The sequence below is a fragment of the Abramis brama genome, assembly GCF_963993115.1.
Source record: "Abramis brama genome assembly, chromosome: 10".
In the NCBI taxonomy this organism is placed as follows: domain Eukaryota; kingdom Metazoa; phylum Chordata; class Actinopteri; order Cypriniformes; family Leuciscidae; genus Abramis; species Abramis brama.
In genome coordinates, this window is record NC_139972.1 from 10,677,960 (window position 1) to 10,700,016 (window position 22,057).

The 22,057-nt window shown below is 40.9% G+C and overlaps 1 pseudogene across 1 annotated transcript; it reads left to right on the top strand.

Annotated features, from left to right (window-relative positions):
- Positions 1-4,517: 4,517 nt before the first annotated feature.
- LOC311091235 lies at positions 4,518-18,788 on the top strand (annotated as a pseudogene). Its single transcript, XR_014609625.1, has 13 exons — positions 4,518-4,690; positions 5,348-5,920; positions 6,075-6,170; positions 6,441-6,629; positions 6,845-6,998; positions 7,098-7,157; positions 7,289-7,817; positions 9,996-10,603; positions 10,716-10,811; positions 17,143-17,376; positions 17,499-17,649; positions 17,764-17,823; positions 18,244-18,788. The product of XR_014609625.1 is annotated as an uncharacterized misc_RNA (transcript).
- The last annotated feature ends 3,269 nt before the right edge of the window (positions 18,789-22,057 follow it).

A 22,057-nucleotide genomic window follows, 5' to 3' on the forward strand; every position in this document is an offset into this window, starting at 1 on the left:
TTTGATAATGCAAGAGTCTAGCACTCTGTAAAGTCTCCTCCAGCACAACCCAAAGACTTTCAATCATCCTGATGTGTCTTCATGGTTGTTTAAGAAATGAAAAGCTACTCACTCTTTTAATGAGAATTAGAAGAACTGTTGCCAAACATAAAACATGCTAGAAACATAATAATCACTGCAATAATGAATTAGACTCTTAAGCATTTGCCAATATAAATCCAAATAGCAACTTTTTTTGGCGGGGCAGTGTAAAATATGAATATAACACTCTCAGAGTGGATGTCAGTAAATACTGTTTGAAACCTTTTCAAAGAGGCACAGTTTTTAACAAAGACCTTCTGCCAGTACATTGTAGAAATGTTTGTTTCAGATTTATCTTTAGATTTCTGCTTTCTTCAGTTTGGTGTGTAATTAATGATGCAATTTTGATCAGAAAAAGAGAAAATTAAATGAAATAGTGTGTTTTGTGTTAATAGCATTCTAGTGATCTTTTGATGAAAATGTGGCAGTTTTAGGAACTATTTTGTCTCCAGAATTCATGATCTATGTGAGATTGTGTGTGATTTAGGGATGAGTTGCGATCTTCGAATAGTCGAACTGCATGCGATATTCAATCATAAAATAGCTTTTTCCAATATCGTTATATTTTTGCGCAATTCCAATGTGTTCTACATAATTGACGCCGCGCCTACTGTCACAGATCGCGCAGCAGGGTATTTTCCTGTCGGGGACACAATGTGTTGCTAACATGAATGAAACCCCCTAGGCTACCTCTTTTGTGTACATAGTGTAAACAAACAAAAGAAGAAGAGCATTGTCATGACCTCGTGTAGGTTGCGCTCGCGTCTCCTCCCAGAAAATGTTGACATGCTAATTTTTTTGAGTATGACATGTCACATATGCCTAAGCGTTATGCGATGAATAGTAACATTGATTGAAAACTACTTTGTTTAAAACGTGGCTATTGCCGGTAACAAGTCAGGTTCTAGTAAAATCATTATGACATGTATCCAACCGCATTTATTTTATTTTTTTATCTAACGAGCATCTGGTTTGGCGATGCAGAAATGGACTTATTGTCCTGTTTATTTATTTATTTATTTTCAATTAGCCTACCATAGGACTAACTACAAAAAAAAACGACAAGAACATGTTACTTGCTCAATTAATAAACAGTTTGTTTGATGACAAATTGCTTAAGATGAAATTGGCCTCCCTTTCTGTTATTGAAATTCTGTACAGAAATTCACATCCCTAGTGTGATTATTATTTTTCTCCACAGCATCTGAATGAAAACCTGCTGTTCTTATAAAAAAGAATCATCACTTGTTAAAACAAATGATTTCTGAAAGGTTTGATGCCATTGACGTACAAGAAACATGAAATAATTTAATCATTTTACACACAGATTGCTGGAAGCAGTTAAAACAAAGAAACACATTTTCTGTAAGTTATCAACTAGTCTGATTATTGGTGTCGAGAGATATGTATGATGTTAAGCAAAGTTCAAAGAGTAGAGCATTAAAACTGCAAAGCCATGGCTTTGCATAAACAAGTTTGTGGATTAGAGAGAAATTAAACCTATTTCCCTGCTACTGAAAACCAGGAAGATTGTGGGTTTGAGAGAAACGAAACCTATTTCCCTGCTACACAAGCCTCTACTTGAGGATTAACACTCTTCCAGTTTGGTTAAAGCTTTCTTTCTTTTCTTTTCTTTTTCTTTATTTATATAAAGAAAACACAGCGCTCAGGGAACACCCCTGGTGAGACGCAGGAGGAGCTAGGCCCGGAGCCAAACCACAGCGCCCTGAACCTCCGAGTGAAACAAGTCCCGAACCCATGCAGAACATCAGAACATCGTCGGGTAAAATGGCCCCAAGCGAACAAGGAGAAGGAGTGGCTCCAGTTTGATGAAGACGCCAACACCATATTGGAAGCAATAGTTAAGGGTGACGCTGATCGCCGCCTCCAGACAATGACCACCATCATCACCAGCTTAGCAGCTGAGAGATTTGGGCTGGAGGAGAAGAAAGCAGTGAACCTCCCCTACATCATGAACAACAGGGCGAATAAGATCCACCAGCTTAGGTAAGAGCTGAAGAGCCTGAGGAGGAGGTTCAAGGAGGCAAAGGAGGAGGAGAGAGGTCCTCTTGCAGAGCTGCGCGTCATCCTCCGCAAGAAGCTTATGACCCTGAGGAGAGCGGAGTGGCACAGGAGAAGGAGGAAAGAGAGGGCCAGGAAGCGGGCTGCCTTTATAGAGAATCCCTTTGGGTTCACAAAGCAGCTACTTGGGAAGAAACGGAGTGGCCAGCTCACCTGCTCCAAAGCTGAGATCGACCACCACCTCAGAGACACCTTCTGTGACAGACACAGGGAGCAAGATCTGGGCCACTGCCAGCACCTGATTGAACCACCTGTACCAACTCTGGACTTCGACGGGAAGGAGCCTAGCTGGAAGGAGATCCAGGAGGTGATTAAAAAGGCCAGAGCAAGCTCAGCCCCAGGACCTAGTGGGGTACCTTAAAGGGTTTATAAGAACTGCCCGAAGCTACTCCACAGGCTCTGGAAGATCCTGAAGGTGATATGGAGGAGGGGAAAGGTCGCTCAACAGTGGCGGTTTGCAGAAGGGGTATGGATTCCAAAGGAGGAAGAGTCAAAGGCAATCGATCAGTTCAGAAACATCTCGCTGCTCAGTGTTGAGGGGAAGATATTCTTCAGCATTGTAGCTAGGCGGCTGACCGACTACCTCCTAAGGAATTCGTACATTGATACCTCAGTCCAGAAAGGAGGGATCCCGAAGGTGCCGGGGTGTCTGGAGCACACAGGCGTGGTCACACAGCTGATCAGGGAGGCCCGGGAGAACAAGGGGGACCTGGTGGTGCTGTGGTTGGACCTCACAAACGCCTATGGGTCCATGCCCCATAAACTGGTCGAGGAGGCCCTGCTACGTCACCACATCCCAGACAAGTTTAGAGACCTCATTCTGGACTACTATGACAGTTTCAGTCTAAGAGTCTCAGCGGGGTCTACAACATCAGACTGGCACAGGCTTGAAAAGGGTATCATCACAGGATGTACAATTTCAGTAATAATATCTGCACTTGCCATGAATATGCTGGTGAAGTCTACAGAGGTCCAGTGCAGAGGTCCCCTCACCAAATCCGGCATCCGCCAGCCACCCATTAGGGCTTTCATGGATGATCTGACAGTGACAACACCACATGTCCCAGGGGGCAGGTGGATCCTGAAGGGCTTTGAGGAGATGACCACCTGGGCTCGCATGTGCTTCAAGCCAGCAAAGTCTAGATCTTTGGTGTTGAAGAAAGGAAAGGTAACCAACAAGTTCCGCTTCACACTTGGCACGACCCAAATACCATCAATCACCGAGAAACCAGTGAAGAGCTTGGGAAAGGTGTTTGACTGCAGCCTGAAAGACACGGCAGCCATCCGGGCAACCAACCTTGAACTGGAAGACTGGCTAGCCAGAGTGGACAAGTCAGGCCTACCCGGCAAGTTCAAGGCTTGGATTTACCAGCACGGCATCCTCCCACGGATTCTCTGGCCCCTCCTGATTTATGAGGTTCCAATCTCCACCATCGAGGGCTTTGAGAGGAGAGTCAGCAGGTTTCTACGGAAGTGGCTGGGTCTACCTCGAAGCCTGAGTAGCATCGCCTTGTATGGCCAGAGCAACAAGCTGAAGCTCCCTATCAGCAGCCTGAATGAGGAGTTCAAGGTGGGTCATGCCAGGGAGGTGCTGCAATACAGAGAGTCACAGGACCCGAAGGTCTTCCAGGCTGGGATTGAGGTGAGGACAGGGCGGAAGTGGAGGGCAGCAGAGGCGGTGGATGTGGCTGAGTTGCGGCTACGGCACAGGGCACTGGTGGGAGGAGTGACTCATGGAAGAGCTGGCCTGGGTAGCGGCACATCTCGCTACAATAAGGCACAGGGGAAGAACAGGAGATCACTGGTGCAGCAAGAGGTGCGGGCAGAAGTAGAGGAGGAGCGGGCCAGCAGGATGGTTGGAATGCGGCAGCAGGGAGCCTGGACAAAATGGGAGCATGCAGTGGACCGCAGAGTCTCATGAGCAGAGCTGTGGAAAGCAGACCCTCAGCGAATACGGTTCCTGATCCAGGCGGTCTATGATGTACTACCAAGCCCATCCAACCTGTTCAGCTGGGGATTAGCGGAGTCACCAGTCTGCCACCTCTGTCTGAAGAGGGGGACCCTGGAGCACATCCTCAGCTGCTGCTCGAAGGCCCTGGGCGAGGGCCGCTACCGGTGGCGCCATGACAAAGTCCTGAAGGTCATAGCGAACACCATCAGCTGCGGAATTGGCCACTGCAAGCGCCTTCGCCCAGTGAAGAACACCATTGCTTTTGTCCGGGCTGGAGAGAAGCCACCACTAGCTGACAGGGCCGCCTCATCTGGCCTGCTAGCAACAGCACGAGACTGGGAGTTTAAAGTTGACCTGGGGAAGCAACTGAAATTCCCAGAAATTGTCGCCACCACAACATTGCGGCCTGACATGTTACTTATCTCAGAGACCTCCAAGCAGATTGTTCTCCTAGAACTCACCGTGCCCTGGGAGGACCGTATCGAGGAGGCCAATGAGAGGAAGAGGGCAAAATATGCTGAGCTAGTGGAGGAGTGCCGAAACAATGGGTGGCGAGCGCGGTGTGAGCCCATTGAGGTAGGATGCAGAGGGTTTGCTGGCCAGTCTCTCTGCAGGGCCTATAACATCTTGGGCATCATAGGGGCCAGTAAGCGAAGGGCCATCAAGGAGGTCACGGAGGCAGCAGAAGTTGCCTCAAGGTGGCTGTGGATAAGGAGAGGAGAACCATGGGTGGGGTAGGGTGAGGGCTAACTGGACACAAGCTGGGGCCTGATCAACCCCGGCTGGGTCGCCTGGGTGAGAGTGTATAATGCTCGAAAGACCCGAAACACTCCATGACCCCAGGTAACATCACTGATGATGTGTCCAGGTTGCATCAAGTCGATGTATGTTATAAGATATAGCACTGTTAAAACACAACCGAAGCTGAACCAAAGTGCTGTACATGCAGGTTCTACAAAGCTGTAAAGTAGGGAATATTTGTTATTCTGTCAAATCAGGTAAGAACGTCAAAGAGTCGTTAACTATTTTTTTTTATGTCTTCTTGCTTGCATAAAAAAAGAACATTCAATTATTACTGTATGAGTTTGATAATAGCTCCATGATGATTTATGTTTATTCTTCTGGTTACGGGTGAAGAGTTTACGATTCTTTCATATTAATATACAAAACTAAGTATTTTGTATAGTTTTATACATGCTCTTTCATTAATGATTTACATGTGTATTTATGTAGGTTACTCCTTCAGAAATGTCTGAATCTGCAGCGAGTCAGTGTGTGGATCAGTTCAGCTGTCCAGTCTGTTTGGATCCTCTGAAGGAGCCGGTGACGATTCCCTGTGGACACAGTTACTGTATGAGCTGTATTACTGACTGCTGGGGCCAGAAGGAGCAGGGGCCGCCGTACCGCTGTCCCCAATGCAGAGAGAGCTTCAGTCAGAGACCTCTACTGAAGAAGAACACTCTGATAGCTGAGATGATGGAGACGCTGCAGAAGACGTCCCTACAAACGGCTGCTGTGGAGTGTGATGTTTGCACTACAGAGAAGAACAGAGCTGTAAAGTCCTGTCTGCAGTGCTTGGCTTCCTTCTGTCAAACTCACCTGCAGCTTCACTATCAATCTCCTGCGTTTATGAAGCACAAACTAGTCGAAGCTTCCAGACACATTCAGGAGAACTTCTGTGTCAGTCACGGGAAACTTCTGGAGATTTACTGTCAGGATGATCGTCAGTGTATTTGTTGTTTGTGTACTGATAATCATAAAGGACACAGTGTGGTGTCTGTGGATTCTGAATGGACTAGTAAAAAGGTAATATCAAAAATAATTAAAAACATGCATAAACTATTTTATTATAATTATTATATTGCATATACTGTATTTATAGTCTGTAATTTTGATTAACCTTGTTAAAAACCTTTACCATATTATGTCTATTTTTGCCTTTTTATGTGAACATCTTCAGAAAGAGTTAAAGGAGATAAAGGTGTCGTGTCAGAAGCTGATCCAGGAGCGAGAGAGAGGTCAGCAGGAACTCAGTGAAGCTGTGAAGCTTCTTAAAGTATGTTTCTTTATGTGTTCTTTAGTTTTTTTGACATGCAAAAAGTAGATATTTTAAATTCAATAAAAGTAGACAGTGTTTTTGTATCAGTTTTGAGCTCCAAAAATTCATTTAAAAACTGTTATAAGAATCTTGATACAATTCAGAGTGTTCTTATTGAGACTTCTGTCAGTCTGTCAATTTTGGAGCTTGACTGCCACTAATTTACTTTCTGCATTGTTTTGAGTCACAACAATGTTCTTCATGATCAGATCTTTGTGTCTCTGACAGAGTTCAGCGCTAGAGACCATGGAGGACATTGAGAAGGTCTTCACTGAGCTCATCTGCTCAGAGCTCAGGAGAAGACTGAGATAGATCGAACTTCACAAACATCTGGATCAAGAGCTGACAGAACTCAGAAAAACACAAGCAGAGATTGACAAACTTCTGATTTCTGATGATCAGATCCAGTGTCTGAAGGTAATTAATGATCATGTGTGTAATTGATATACTGTAGGACGCTCACTATTCATTGTTCTGTGCTTTAAGTATTTCTTTAATTTAGTGGAAACAGTCATTTGTGCTGTTGCCAACATTTTGAGAATCTAAACATTATTGTGGGGCTTGTTTGGTATTTGAAAAAGATCAGTTCTGCTTTACAAATCATGTTTGAATTATTATTTGTCTCATTTCAGAGCTGTCAGTCTGTGTGTGTTTTACCCACATTTGAAGACATTCCCAGCTTCACTCAACACACTCACCTGTCTTTTAAAGACATTTCAATCTCAGCGTTTAAGGAGGTTTTGGAGGACGTCTATCATCAGCAGACAGCCAGAATATCCCGAGAAGGTCTGAATGATTTTTTTTCCTATGGTAATAAAATGTTTCATTCATACTATATTACACCTCATATTGAGTTTACAGTTGAGTTTCTTCTCATGTTTTCAGTGTCAAATGTTCATGTTGCACAGACTCCAGAACCAAAGATTCCAAATACATTTTGGCGATGTAAGTTGAGCTTTTTTTCTTTTTTTCTTTTCTACATTGATAGATATTAGTAAAAAAAAGTGACATATTAAGGTTATAATAATAATAATACTGTTCATAACTCCATGTTTGTGTTCATTCCTCCTCCTCAGATTTCTGTCAACTGCAACTGGATCCAAACACTGCATACAAAAAACTAATTTTGTCAGAACAGAACAGAAAAGTATCACATTCAGTTGAAGAGCAACAGTATCCTGATCACCCAGAGAGATTTGATTGGTATATTTATATCTTGTGTCGAGAGGGTTTGTACAGTCGCTGTTACTGGGAGGTCGAGTGCAGTGGGGACGACTGGTCTGTAGCAGTTTGTTATAAAGGAATTGGACGTAAAGGAAAAAGTGAAGATTGTAGACTTGGTGGCAACATAAAATCATGGGGATTGGAAAATTATCAGCATAATTTCAGTTTCATACATGCTAAAGCCCAAGTCCCAATCCCTGCTGTCTCCTCCTCTAGGAGTGTATCTGGATCACAGAGCAGGAACTCTGTCCTTCTACAGCGTCTCTGACACAATGACTCTCCTTCACAGAGTCCAGACCACTTTCACTGAACCCTTTTACCCTGCTTTTTATTCTGGAGAAGGTTCTTCTGTCAGGATCATAGAAGAGCAGAATTTAAAATAAAAAAATGTAATAAAATTATACATTAAAATCTACATGACTGTATTTGATAAAAAAACGGAACATTTTACTTAAAGCCCTGATGTATAATGCGTTATGAAGGTATCCATAATGTACGTTAGCATCATATCTTTTCAAAAACGATTGTAACTAAAGTTAGAATGCATTATAATATTTGCAGATTCTGAAATTGGTTGTTTGCTGTGTTTCAATGCATTATACTTTCTAAACGGGAAAAATCCAGTTTTCCTCATTTTAGTATGTAATTAATGTTGTAATTTTGATAAATAGAAAAGTCATCTAGTGATCTTTTGATGAAAATCTGTCTGTTTTAGGAAATATTTTGTCTCCAGAATTCATGATCTATCTGAGATTATGTGTGATTATTATTTTCTCCAAAGCATCTGAATGAAAACCTGCTGTTCTTATATCAAAGAAGCTTCACTTGTTAAAACAAAAATTATTTCTGAAAGGTTTGATGCCAATGACACTGTACAACAAATATGAATTCATCAATGATTTAATCATTTTACGCACAGATTTCTGGAAGTGTGTTAGAAGCAGTTCAAACAAAGAAACATTTTCTGTATTTTATTACAAACTATTCAACTGATTATTGGTGTCGAGAGATACGGTATGATTTTAAGCAAAGTATAGAGAGTAGAGCAACAAAACTGCAAAGTCACGGCTTCACACAATGCCTCTCTCTCTCTCTCTCTCTCTCTCTCTCTCTCTCTCACTCACTCTATCACACTGAAAACCAGGAATTTTGTGTGGTGTCCAAAACCAGTAAAACCTGTTAACAGCAAGTCTGTTCTGGTATGCAAAACTCTATTAACAGCCTTCTATCAGCCTGAGAGTTTGACTGAGACAGACAAGGAAGAGCAGAAGCAGGAGACAAAGCAAAAATAAAATAAAAAGAGTGTTTATTGAATTATCTTAGTTGCATATGTTTTAATGCTTAGACTTCGTCTGACCAGTACAAATCCAACAACTGTTATTATACCAAAGCACAATCAATAGAAAATTACTGCTTTACAACCTGTGATGTTAAAAACCTTGAAATGCGCACATTCTCATTTATCTTACTCATGAAGACAAACATCCCTTTCAAACCACTGAAAGGACCAACAATAGAAAGGAAATAATAAGTAGGCTAATATAAAAATGAATAAAAAATAATAACATAAATGAATAACAATAAAATTATGAATAAGTGACTACAATATGTAAATATTTTAATATTATACAAATAGTAATAATATATAATTAAATGATAGATCACATGACAACTACATAAATGACTAATGATTATAAAATGAAATCATTTTTTTTTTTAACTACAAAAATAAAACCACATAGATGGTTGGTCTCTAAAAAGTAACACATACACAGAATGCTTGGATCCTTCAGCTGTGACAAGTTTAACAGGTCTTTTTTGTTTTGTTTTGCACACAGAACACACGCCCATTTTTTTTTTTTTTTTTACGTGCTGAAAACCAGGAGGTATTTGAATTCAAGAGAAATGAAACTTATTTCGCCTCTACACAAGTGATTCAACCTCTATAATAGATCTTCGCCGCTGTTCGTTGGGGCAAAGCTGTAAAGCAAATAATATTTGAGTTGGTTTTCTGTCAAGGTAAGGACTTAATAGGATCCAAAGATCATGGCTTTATCAAGTTGTCTGCTTTTTAAAAGAAATAGTGTGCAATAATGTATTTGTGTGTACAAAGTTTATACTCCTGTAACTTTTCTTTGTACTTCATTGTTAAACAATTATTTTGGGATTTTGTTGTCTAATAAAAACTCATTTACCATTGAAACGAAATACTCGATTACATACTGAAGTATGCTACAAAACTATAATTTTTACTCTTTACAATTTCAGTGATTGTTTAAAACTACAACCTATTTATGTGGTGATCATGACTAAAAATACTATTCTGGGCTAAATACAAGTTAAGTTCTATTGACAGCATATACAACAGCATTTACAGCCTGCAGTTGATCAGCAGAGAATATAATTTATTCCCTAGGTTAAAAACAACAACAAAAAAAACATTGTGATTAAGCTTCTCTCAAACTATTTTTTTTGGTTAGATACTTAGTAAAATCTTGACAGTATCCATTCTTTCACTCAAGCATTTGACAAATAACGTTGATTTTCTTGGCAAAACAGCCCTTATTACAGAAGCAGAGAATCTGTTCATCTTTGAACACTGCACAGAAATGTCTGAATCTGCAGCGAGTCCGTATGTGGATCAGTTCAGCTGTCCAGTCTGTTTGGATCCTCTGAAGGAGCCGGTGACGATTCCCTGTGGACACAGTTACTGTATGAGCTGTATTACTGACTGCTGGGGCCAGAAGGAGCAGGGGCCGCCGTACCGCTGTCCCCAATGCAGAGAGAGCTTCAGTCAGAGACCTCTACTGAAGAAGAACACTCTGATAGCTGAGATGATGGAGACGCTGCAGAAGACGTCCCTACAAACGGCTGCTGTGGAGTGTGATGTTTGCACTACAGAGAAGAACAGAGCTGTAAAGTCCTGTCTGCAGTGCTTGGCCTCCTTCTGTCAAACTCACCTGCAGCTTCACTATCAATCTCCTGCGTTTATGAAGCACAAACTAGTCGAAGCTTCCAGAAACATTCAGGAGAACATCTGTCTCAGTCATGGGAAACTTCTGGAGATTTACTGTCAGGATGATCATCAGTGTATTTGTTGTTTGTGTACTGATAATCATAAAGGACACAGTGTGGTGTCTGTGGATTCAGAATGGACTAGTAAAAAGGTAATGCTTATAATTTCAGGTAGTTGTCTTTTTTCTTGTTATTTATTTAAATTACCTTTTTTAAATTACTGAGATACTAACCTACTTACTTATTTTATGTTAACATCCTCAGAAAGAGTTAAAGGAGATAAAGGTGTCGTGTCAGAAGCTGATCCAGGAGCGAGAGAGAGGTCAGCAGGAACTCAGAGAAGCTGTGAAGTCTTTTAAAGTGAGTATCAGAAGATGACAATGATGTTTACAGATCTTATAAAAGTGACTTATTATTACAGAATCCTGCGGATAATCTTAAAGTGTCATATAGTCTGTAATAATATGCCTTTTCACTTTTTCAACTTTAGTTAGTGTGTGATGAAAGATCTGCAAGGTTACAAAGCTCAAATTCCACTCCAAAGGGAGATATTTTATTTATCAGAATCCACTTTTCAAGAACTACAACGTTTGAACTACAACCCTTTTTTCTGGATCTTATGAAGTCATAATGTTCCTCGTTTAAATAATCCCCGCCCACAGAATATGCAAAAAAGTTGGCCAGGTCTGGATAAGCTGCACTAGAGAAGATGAAGAGTGTTGTTGCTGTTTTATCCACCCCGAAAAAGGTTGACGAACTTAGAGAGGTTAATTTATTTTAAACTATTCCTGAACATTATAACCTCAAGGTTTGTCTGTGTGCTGCACAAACAGAGTACAATGCAGGCTGTACGCACAAAAGCTTCTCCTGAAAGACGTAGCCATTCCGTTTTTGTTGGGACAATCTTGTCAGAGATCGGAGAGAGTACCCAACGGAAGAGAGGTGCAGGTTAACGGAATTTAAGGTTCTGTGGTCAATTCTCAAGGTTTCTGTGGTCGGCCCAAACGATAAACGGGAAGGCTGCCCCCTCGAGCCAATGAAACCACTGCCCCAGAGGCAGACGAATGGCCAAAAGTTTGCGATCGGCCACATCATAATTATGCTCCGTAGATGAGAGCCGGTGAGAGAAAAACACGCATGGATGGGTCTTATCATCAATGGGCAAGCGCTCTGACAAAATCACTCCCAGACCTACATCTGAAGCATCAACCTCTACTATGAAACGTCTCTGGGGATCAGGGGTGACCAGAATGGGTGCGGAGGAGAACAAACGCTTCATATGTTCAAAGGAATGCTGGGCAGAGTCTGACCAGGAAAAACTAGACTTGACAGAGGTAAAGGCAGTTAATGGGGCTGCTATCTGCCTGAAATTACGGATAAAACGTCGATAGAAATTAGCAAACCCAAAAAAACGTTGAAGGACCGTACGAGAATCGGGAATGGGCCAATCGGTGATGGTCTGCACCTTAGCAGGATCCATGCTAATACCATTTGCGGACACGACTGAACCGAGAGAAACGTGCCAGATTCAGATATAAATTCACATTTCTCGGCCTTGACAAAGAGGCGATTCTCTAACAGCCGCTGTAACATGCACCAAACATGTTGGACGTGCTCCGGAAGCGAGGACGAGAATATCAGTATATCGTCTAGATACATGAAGATGAAGACATTAAGCATGTCCCTTAATACGTCGTTAACAAGAGCGAAAGTGTTTAACAGCCCGAACGGTAAAACCCGGTATTCAAAGTGACATAGAGGGGTATTAAACGCAGTCTTCCACTCGTCTCCCTTGATGCACACTATATGGTATGCATTGCGGAGATCCATCCCTGCAAGATCTCAAAGGCTGACAACATCAACGGCAAGATATACCTGTTCTTAACATGATGTCGTTCAGCCCCCAATAATCTATGCAGGGACGCAGAGAACCGTCTTTCTTTTTCATTAAAAGAAACCCGCCCAGCAGGAGAGGAAGACTGGACAATGGTACCGGCAGCTAACGACTTGGACAGATACATGCACAAGTGCATTGCGCTTGGGCGTGGACAGGGAATATAGCCTCCCGCGGGGTGGTGTCGTGCCCGGGAGAAGGTCGATTCCACCGTCGTGTGGACGATGGAGAGGAAGAGAGGTGGCCCGCGAACGACTGAACACCACTCGCAGATCGTGGTACTCCTCCGGGACATTAGGCAGATCAATGGACTCCTCCTGAAAAACAGGGACAGAAGAGATAGTAGGGACAGAAGACATTTGACATGACCAGTGTTGTGCAAGTTACTTCCAAACTGTAATACATTATACATTACTTGTTACTGTTATTTAAAAGTAATTCTTTACCTTACAATATTACTGTCTCAGAATTGTAATGCATTACATTACTCCTGTATTACTTTTGAGTTACTTTCACCAAAATAACTACAGAAGTAGAACTTAACATTCTAAAATGACTAGGGCTGTAACGATATGCGATGAAACCGAAATCGCGACACTCAGATCCACGAACCTGTGTCATGGTGTGAGAAGGCAGAATCGCGACACACCCCTTCCAACTCCCAGAGTTATCATTCCCGTCCAGATCTAATGCTACCACATCTTTAAACTACTATTAGTATTATTTGAAATTAACATTATAAAATACGTAGACCTACACCACAAAACCAGTTGAGGATAAATTCTTTAAAATTGGGCAATTCCAGCGTCATGGACGTGACATTTGCAGTTAAAACATGAAATATAAATTCTCAGAAAATGCATTTAATACCAATATATTGAAACGTCTGTTTATATATCCATAGGCTACTCCCTTAATAAAGGAGTTTAGACATTAGAAAAATATCAGTCTACACATGCGTTTTATATTTATTATGAGGGAAATATACATGCATGCGTGACACAAAAAATCTTTAACTTTTAGGTAGCAAAACATTTTTTAGTAATTCTGTAAATGACACCAAGCAAACCAAAGGTAATAGGCTACTACCCACCGGATGAAGAAGGACATGTTCTCCACAGAACATAATATATTCATTTTATTTTTTGTGTTCGCATTTATTTAAACCTGCCCTAAACACGGCTTTACTGGACTATGTCACACAATACAAAGTTACACCAGCAAGAGGGAGATGAATGAAATAAATCGCCATACAAATATATCTGAAGCGGTAATTTAGTCTTTATTTACAAACTTGGACACCACACGCGGCTATCGACTGACCACGAGCAGGTATAACTTACTTGCATTTTTCATTCGTTAATGTCTCGCGGTCTTGCTGTTTTTTCCTTCCGGTTTTTTTTTTTTTTTTTTTTTTGAACAATTACATTTTGGGCTAAAAGTGTGTTGTAACGCAAGCGTTACCGAACATGTACCGAGTAAAATATTACTGAAAATTGATTAGTAATGCCTTACACTACTGCATTACAGCAAAAAGTAATATGTTCCTGTAATGCATTACTTTTGTAACGCGTTACTCCCAACACTGGACATGACAAGGTAAACTCCCAAGACAAAATAGACCCCTCTGTAAAAAATAAAAAAATAAAAAAATCTCTGGGTGATTACAAGAGATGGTGATGCTCGCATCTACTGTGACTAGATGGATATTTGAGAGAACACGACCATCTAAGGCAAAGGCGGTGGAAGGATCAGACAGTTATTTAAAGGGGATGCCATGCTCTTTAGCCCACGCCTCATCTATAAAATTCCCTTCAGAACCAGAGTCTAGTAGTGCAGAGCAGGTGAACGATGAGCCCCGCCAGTGCACCATGGACTTGAATGTAGTACAGGTCTTGAACGGTGGGGAGATAGGAGTTGCGATCGCCAGTATTCTCCTTACTGGACAGGACGTAACATAGTGACTGGAACAGCCACAGTACATGCAGAGCCCCTCCTGAATTCAGCGTTGGCGTTCGGTGGAGGAGATCCGGATTCTCCCCAATTGCATGGGCTCTACATCAGTGCATGATTCAGATGAGGAAGGTGCGGCGGAAGGATATGTCCGTTCTTCAGGTGTGCTACCGCAAGCATGGCGACGGAGATCAAATCGCTTGTTGAGACAAATTGCCAGTTCCACCAGCTGGTCAAACCGAGAGGAAATTTCATGAGCAAAACCTCGTCCTTGAGCTCGTTGTTCAATACATCCAGAAAACGTGCAGTTCTGAAACTCAATAGCAAAGTCGGTAGCAGATCGCTTACCCTGGCGCAAGGCGGCGAGTTGACGAGAAGCCTCCTGTCCGAAATCAGAGCTATCAAACACCCTTATCATCTCCTTGAAAGAGGCGAACTGCTGGCAGCACTCGGAATCAGACTCCCAGATGGCCGTTCCCCAATTGTGTGCGCGCCCGGTGAGGAAGGACACAACAAAAGCAACCCTGGAGAGCTCCTTGGCATAGGTGGTAGGCTGAAGAGAGAACACAAGCTCGCATTGGGTTAGAAAAGCATGACAGACAGAGGGTTCACCCGCATAACAAGGGGGGTTATTAATCCTGGGTTCTGCAGAGCTACGAGGCATGGACGGCGTGGCATGATCCTGGCAAAGATGATACAGCTGGCTTGTTAAATCGGATACATGGGCTGACAGACTCTCCACTGCGTGTCTGGTGACAGAAAGCTCCTCTCCATGTCTGCCCAGCAAGGCGCTCCTTGCATCTCGACCGCAGAGAGTGGATTGGCGTTTCCTCTGCTGGGTCCATAGTTGGCCTGATTATTCTGTCAGAGATCGGAGAGAGGACCAAACGCAAGAGGTGCAGGTTAACTCAATTTATTCAGTCACAAAAGAACTTAGGCCTAAGAACAAACAACGCTTCTGTGTTGTACTTCACACGCATCACACACATGACCAGCGTCGGCCAATAGTGAGCCTACGTGGTGACGTACAACCCAGACACGCTGCGCTGTTACACTAAGTGAATTCATTCAGGCCCACACAGACGAAAATGAATAGTTGAATAAAAGTCGTTATTTTTGTTGTTTTTTGCGCACAAAAAGTATTCTCGTCGCTTGATAAACTTGTGGTTGAGCCACTGTAGTCACTTGGACTATTTTAACAATGTCTTTGATAACTTTTCTGGGCCGGCAAGTTTCGATCCCTTAGAAGCCAACGGAGGGGTGAGTAATTACTGACAGAATTTTCATTTTTGGGTGAACTGTCCCTTTATCATTGTAGGAGTCTGTATAGGACTTGAATTGGTTTGAGATTTACGCCAAATTTACATCTGAGTAGAGCTTGCGGTTATGAAGGGGCGGGACAGGAGGCTTGCACCATAAACCTATTTCAGGGTTTGCGTTCTCGAGCGACCAGGCACTGTTTTGTGCAGATGAGAGGGCCGGATCGTGTTGAGGGTTTTCTGTTACAACGGTTGTGTTAGCGGCCCCTAAGTTAATAACTAATGATATTTGCAACGGAAGTGAATTGAATCAATCAAAACTACCTTTAGCTGGACAATAACTTTATTCTAGAGCTGCTGTAAAGCCAAAACAATCTATGTTACTGTAATTTCCTATTATCACTGTAAAGCTGCTTTGAAACAATTTATATTATTAAAAGCGTTATATAAATGAAGGTGACTTGACTTGACATCACATGGCTTGGTTGAATTCTAATGTAGAATGCGGTCTGTTATTTCTTGATAACAGACCGCTGCTAAGTATAACACACCGTTGCCATGAAAAACAGAGCGTTGCTATGGACACAGGATTCTAACTATAGAGACGGAATGGACTATTTTCTTTAGCGGAAGCAATACAATCGTTTTTAAATCAATAAACTCCTTTTTAAATCAACATTTTGTGTCAAATTATTTATTTATTTGGAAGGTAGCCATGTAATAAGCGGGATAATGTAGACTGAGGCGGTTGTTATAGCGAATACAACCCCTTCAGGCTGATTCAAGCTCCGCTTCACATCGGGTCATGATCAGCCTGTCGGGGTTGTATTCGCTATAACAACCGCCTCGGTCTACATTATCGCTTACATATTTTGTCCCTTCAGTAAGACTGAACAAATAAATGTCACATTAGAAAAGGAAGTTGTAGGTTGTTTTTGAATAATTACATATCTTATTTAGCTGAGGTAAATTAAACACAATTCTGTCGTATCCTCCTTGCTCGATGAAGAATGAGACGGGCCCATGGGCAGTTGAAATTTAAAAGGCTTATTGGCGCTTCGGGGCAGTGACTAGTATGTTGACCACACACACCACACACACATTGTCTAGTCTCGTCTTAGACTTACCTTACCTGAAGTATACCTACCTTCTTGTTCCTCTCCTCGTTCCTGGTCCCAGTCTCCAGTTCCTCGTTCTCCTGCATTTTCCATGTGATCGTTCTACTGTGTGATGGTTAAGGAAAGTTAATCTATACTCATCAGTGACTGTTTAAAGTGTGTGTGTGTGGGTGGCTACTCACCATCCAGTCTCTCATCATCACTTTCTGCTGTCTGCCATTTAACTTGGTTGCTCTTCACATTTTGTTTTTAATCAAGACTTTGTATTATTTTGGAACTTACCGGTCTGTCCAGTGTGTGTGTTCCCTGACAGCTATAAAGTGAGTTTTTTGACTCACAGTAGGCTATGATCACGGTTTTGATTTAAAAATGAGATTTATGATAATGGAGTAATTTTATTGAAATCGGTCACATAAATACAGGCTGTTGTTCCTGTCTGCATGATCAGATCTTTGTGTCTCTGACAGAGTTCAGCGCTAGAGACCATGGAGGACATTGAGAAGGTCTTCACTGAGCTCATCTGCTCTCTTGAGAAGAAACGCTCTGAGATTAAAGAGCAGATCAGAGCTCAGGAGAAGACTGAGATAGATCGAGCAGAGGAACTTCACAAACATCTGGATCAAGAGCTGACAGAACTCAGAAAAAGACAAGCAGAGATTGAGAAACTTCTGATTTCTGATGATCAGATCCAGTGTCTGAAGGTAATGATGCAACTGTTGGGAATCTATAAAAAAAAAAAACACAATTGTGGTGTCCTATTTATATGTTTGGAAAGTTTTGTTGTGCTGCACTAATTAAGTCAGAATTAATATTCTCATTTCAGAGCTGTCAATCTGTGTGTGTTTTACCCACATTTGAAGATGTTCCCAGCTTCACTCAACACACTCATCTGTCTTTTAAAGACATTTCAATCTCAAAGTTTAAGGTTTTGGAGGACATCTGTCAACAGCAATCAGCCAGAATATCCCGAGAAGGTATTTTTTTAAATGAAAAATGTTTTTTATTCAAATGTTTATATAACATTTATAGATTAATTAATGATATTTTAGATTTTAATCATAAATAGGCAGTTTATTTGTGTTTCTTAGTGTCAAATGTCCATGTCTCAGAGTCTCCAGAACCTAAAACTCCAAATGAATTTTTGCAGTGTAAGTTGAGATCTCATGAAAGTGAATTTATAGCACAAATTGTATTTCTCGTGCCATTTAAACACCAAAAATAGTTTTTGCGTGCCTATGACACGCAGTTTTCCCGTGCATACGCACTTTATGGCGTGTAATACACACGCACTCCACACCCCTAATCCTACCCAAGGGGTTTACAGTGCGTATCATATACACGCAAATTATTTTTGGCGTATAAAGATACGCACTTTCATGAGATCATGTTGATTTTCTCACAGCATTTCTGAATGATGGTTAATGTTTATTAGCTATTTATATTATCTGTCGAAAAATAAATTTAAAAATGTATCTATTTATTATTATCATTAACTATTAAAATTGTGGCATTTTGTGTTGATGGCAGTACTTTATTTGAATGTTTATTTGGCTCTCCATCTTCATCAGATTTCTGTCAACTGCAACTGGATCCAAACACAGCACACAAAAACCTCATCCTGTCAGAAGAGAACAGAAAAGCATCACATTCAGTTGAAGCTCAGCAGTATCCTGATCACCCAGAGCGATTTGATGGATATATGAACATCTTGTGTCGAGAGGGTTTGTTTTATCGCTGTTACTGGGAGGTCGAGTGCATTGGGAACGTTTGGGGTGTAGCAGTTTGTTACAAAGGAATTTCTTGTAAAGGACAAAGTAATGACTGTAAACTTGGCCATAACACAAAGTCATGGAGATTGTCCCGGTATCAACATAATGTCAATTTCGTACATGATAATAAGCGAGTCTCAATCCCTGCTGTCTGCTCCTCTAGAATAGGAGTGTATCTGGATCACAGAGCAGGAACTCTGTCCTTCTACAGTGTCTCTGACACAATGACTCTCCTTCACAGAGTCCAGACCACTTTCACTGAACCCTTATATCCTGCGTTTTATACTGGAGACGATTCATCTGTCAGGATCATAGAAAAGGGGGGAGTTCAGACAGACCAGTAATAAAGCTAATTGAGCAAGAAAATGCAATTTAAATGTAAATTTTGTAATTGTAGTTTGGAAGAACAAAAGGCATGACGTGCATTATTAAGCACAAACTGCAGATTTTGCAGATTGTGTGTCTTTGCGTCTGTTTCATTTTGTGGACAAATTTGTACACTAAATCAACCAAAGCCATTTAGATAGTTAAGAAAAGTGTGTGTGCCGGTACATGTTTTTCTTATGGGAACTTAAACCTGAATGCACGCACCTAAGGGAGTGGATTCTGGAATCCACTGCCGCTTCAATGTATATCTAATGAGTGATTATAATCAAGGCATTAATCAACATTTTTCCTTTTAGATATTAAATGATTTGCTTGACTTCTTTAAGCTTATGAGATTTATGTAGTTATAGAATTATATGTCTATTTAATGGAATGTACTCTCTCCATGTTTTTGAGAGAGGTAAAACCAAAATCTGTTAAAACATACAGGTGCTGGTCATATAATTATAATATCATCAAAAAGTTTATTTATTTCAGTAATTCCGTTAAAAAAGTGAAACTTGTATATTATATAGACTCATTACATGCAAAGTGAGATATCTCAAGCCTTTATTTGTTATAATTTTGATGATTATGGCTTACAGCTTGTGAAAACCACAAAATCAAAATCTCAGAAAATTAGAATATTACATGAAATCACACAGTAATTACACAGTAATCCCATGGTCATTGAACCATGTTTTGGTTATTTTGGCAGTGTGGGCAGGTGCAAATCCTGCTGGAAAATGAAGGAAGCATGAAGTGCTCTGTCCTGGTAGACGGCTGCGTTGACTCTGGATTTAATAAAGCACAGTGGACCAAAGTCCTCTTTTCTGATGAGAGCAAATTTTGCATCTCATTTGGAAGCCAAGGTCCCAGAGTCTGGAGGAAGAATGGAGAGGCACACAATCCAAGATGCTTGAAGTCCAGTGTGAAGTTTTCACAGTCTGTGTTGGTTTGGGGAGCCATGTCATCGGCTGGTGTTGGTCCACTGTGCTGTCCACTCAACGCAGCCGTCTACCAGGACATTTCCAGAGCACTTCATGCTTCCTTCAGCAGACAAGCTTTATGGAGATTCTTCCTTCATTTTCCAGCAGGATTTGCACCTGCCCACACTGCCAAAATAACCAAAACCTGGTTCAATGACCATGGGATTACTGTGTAATTACTGTGTGATTTCATGTAATATTCTAATTTTCTGAGATTTTGATTTTGTGGTTTTCACAAGCTGTAAGCTATAATCATCAAAATTATAACAAATAAAGGCTTGAGATATCTCACTTTGCATGTAATGAGTCTATATAATATACAAGTTTCACTTTTTTAATGGAATTACTAAAATAAATCAACTTTTTGATGATATTCTAATTATATGACCAGCACCTGTATATCTACTCTTCTAGCTGACCAAGACAGCCAAGGGCACTGGGGTTTCTTTACTTGTCGTATATGTGACCACTTTTTAATTAAAGCATTAAATTAAACTTTTTGATATTCAAATACTAGAGAATAATAATGGAATATTGTAAAACCCTCTCACTGAGAGAAAGCTTCCCTGTTTAGAGCAGACCTCAACTAACTCCAACCTAGAAGAAGCTATCTGTGTATCTGTGTATGTGCGCTAGTATTCTTTGTTACAGACTTGTTTTCTTCGACATGCTGGCGCCTAGACACACAGTCTCGTGACCTCGGAGGGCCATTGGTACCTAACTCAGGGTCCTGGTGGCAGCCATACAGATATGGAGATGTGCTACTGCCTATCAGTCCATGTGTGAAAATTGACTATGTTTATCTATTTCTTAGCCAATCAGAATCATTTAACCTGAATAATGACTTAGCTTAGACCTTGGTTAAGGGTATAATTGATGTGATGTTAGTAACTGTAATGGGGCGGCCTACAAACTCATTGTGAGTCTTGAAGCTGACTTCTGCCTGATGAAACTGCAAACTATCTTCAGTATAAAGAATAAATTAATTTATTATAATTCTGACTCTTGTCTTCAATTGATTGCACTTCTAACTCCTGGTCTTCATTCATCATATCTGGCCCTTGGGTCTTTAACTGTAAATTCCCTAACGTCACACAGACTCATGGGGACTTGTGTCACTGTGGGGACCTAAGTTTAGGTCCACATGAGGAAACAATCTTATAAATCATACAGAATGAGTTTTTTGAAAATGTAAAAATGCAGAAGGCTATGTGTGATGAGTAGGTTTAGGGGTATTGTTAGTGTAAGGGGAGAGAAGATACAGTTTGTACAGTATAAAAACCATTATGTCTATAGGGATTCCCCACAAAGATAGTAAACCGTGTGTGTGTGTGTGTGTTTGAGAGAGAGAGAGAGAGAGAGAGAGAGAGAGAGAGAGAGTGTGTGTGTGTGTGTGTATGTATTTCATTATCTTCGCATCTTTACTGTGCTTAAACTCATAATAATTGATGCAGGTCAGCATTAGTTTGGCTGCAGAACCTAGTAAACTTGTATCATCTCTCACTTTTAAGAAAAATGGTTCTAAACAGTACCAAATTAGGGTTCTTCGGCTTGTAGCAATAGCAGAAACCTTTTTGGTGCTAAATAGAACCCTTTTTATAAGGTTCCATATAGAACCATGCTTCGTCCTATAGCACGACCTTAATGGTAATAACCTTTTCAACAATATTTATTTTTATTAATGTTAGTATAGTTGTACCTTCTTCATATTATTAATATTACTATTATAGTAAAAAAAAATATTTTGAAAGAGACGACAAAATTCGAGTCAGTGACAGTTTATTTATTAGGGGCCAAGCCCAGAAGGCCCAAGCCCCTATTGTATCTGTTAGTTTTCTTATTATTCTTTTTCCCAAATGGGAGTAAATGGCAGCCCTATGAACCGTAAGTAGGAAAATGATAAAATTTGGCACAATTTTAGAGATGGTCATGAAAAGTAATTGGACCAATTTTTCTAGGACCAACTCTATAGTGCCACCACCAGTTAAAAAATTCAACATTGAAATGGTTAAAACTTTTGTACGGAGCCCGGGAAGTCACTTGTGGGAGAAAAAAAAACAATCCGTGGCGACAGTTTTGCAGTCCGTCCGCTCAGTTTATAAACCGTACTCACGAATTCTCAAACGGTTCCCTCGGTTTAACAAATCGTGCCCACGGATTAATAAACCGTACCCACGAATTTCTAATCCGTGCTCTCAGATTTGTAAATCGTGCCTTCAGTTTTTGCAATCTGTACCCACAAATTCATAAACCGTGCC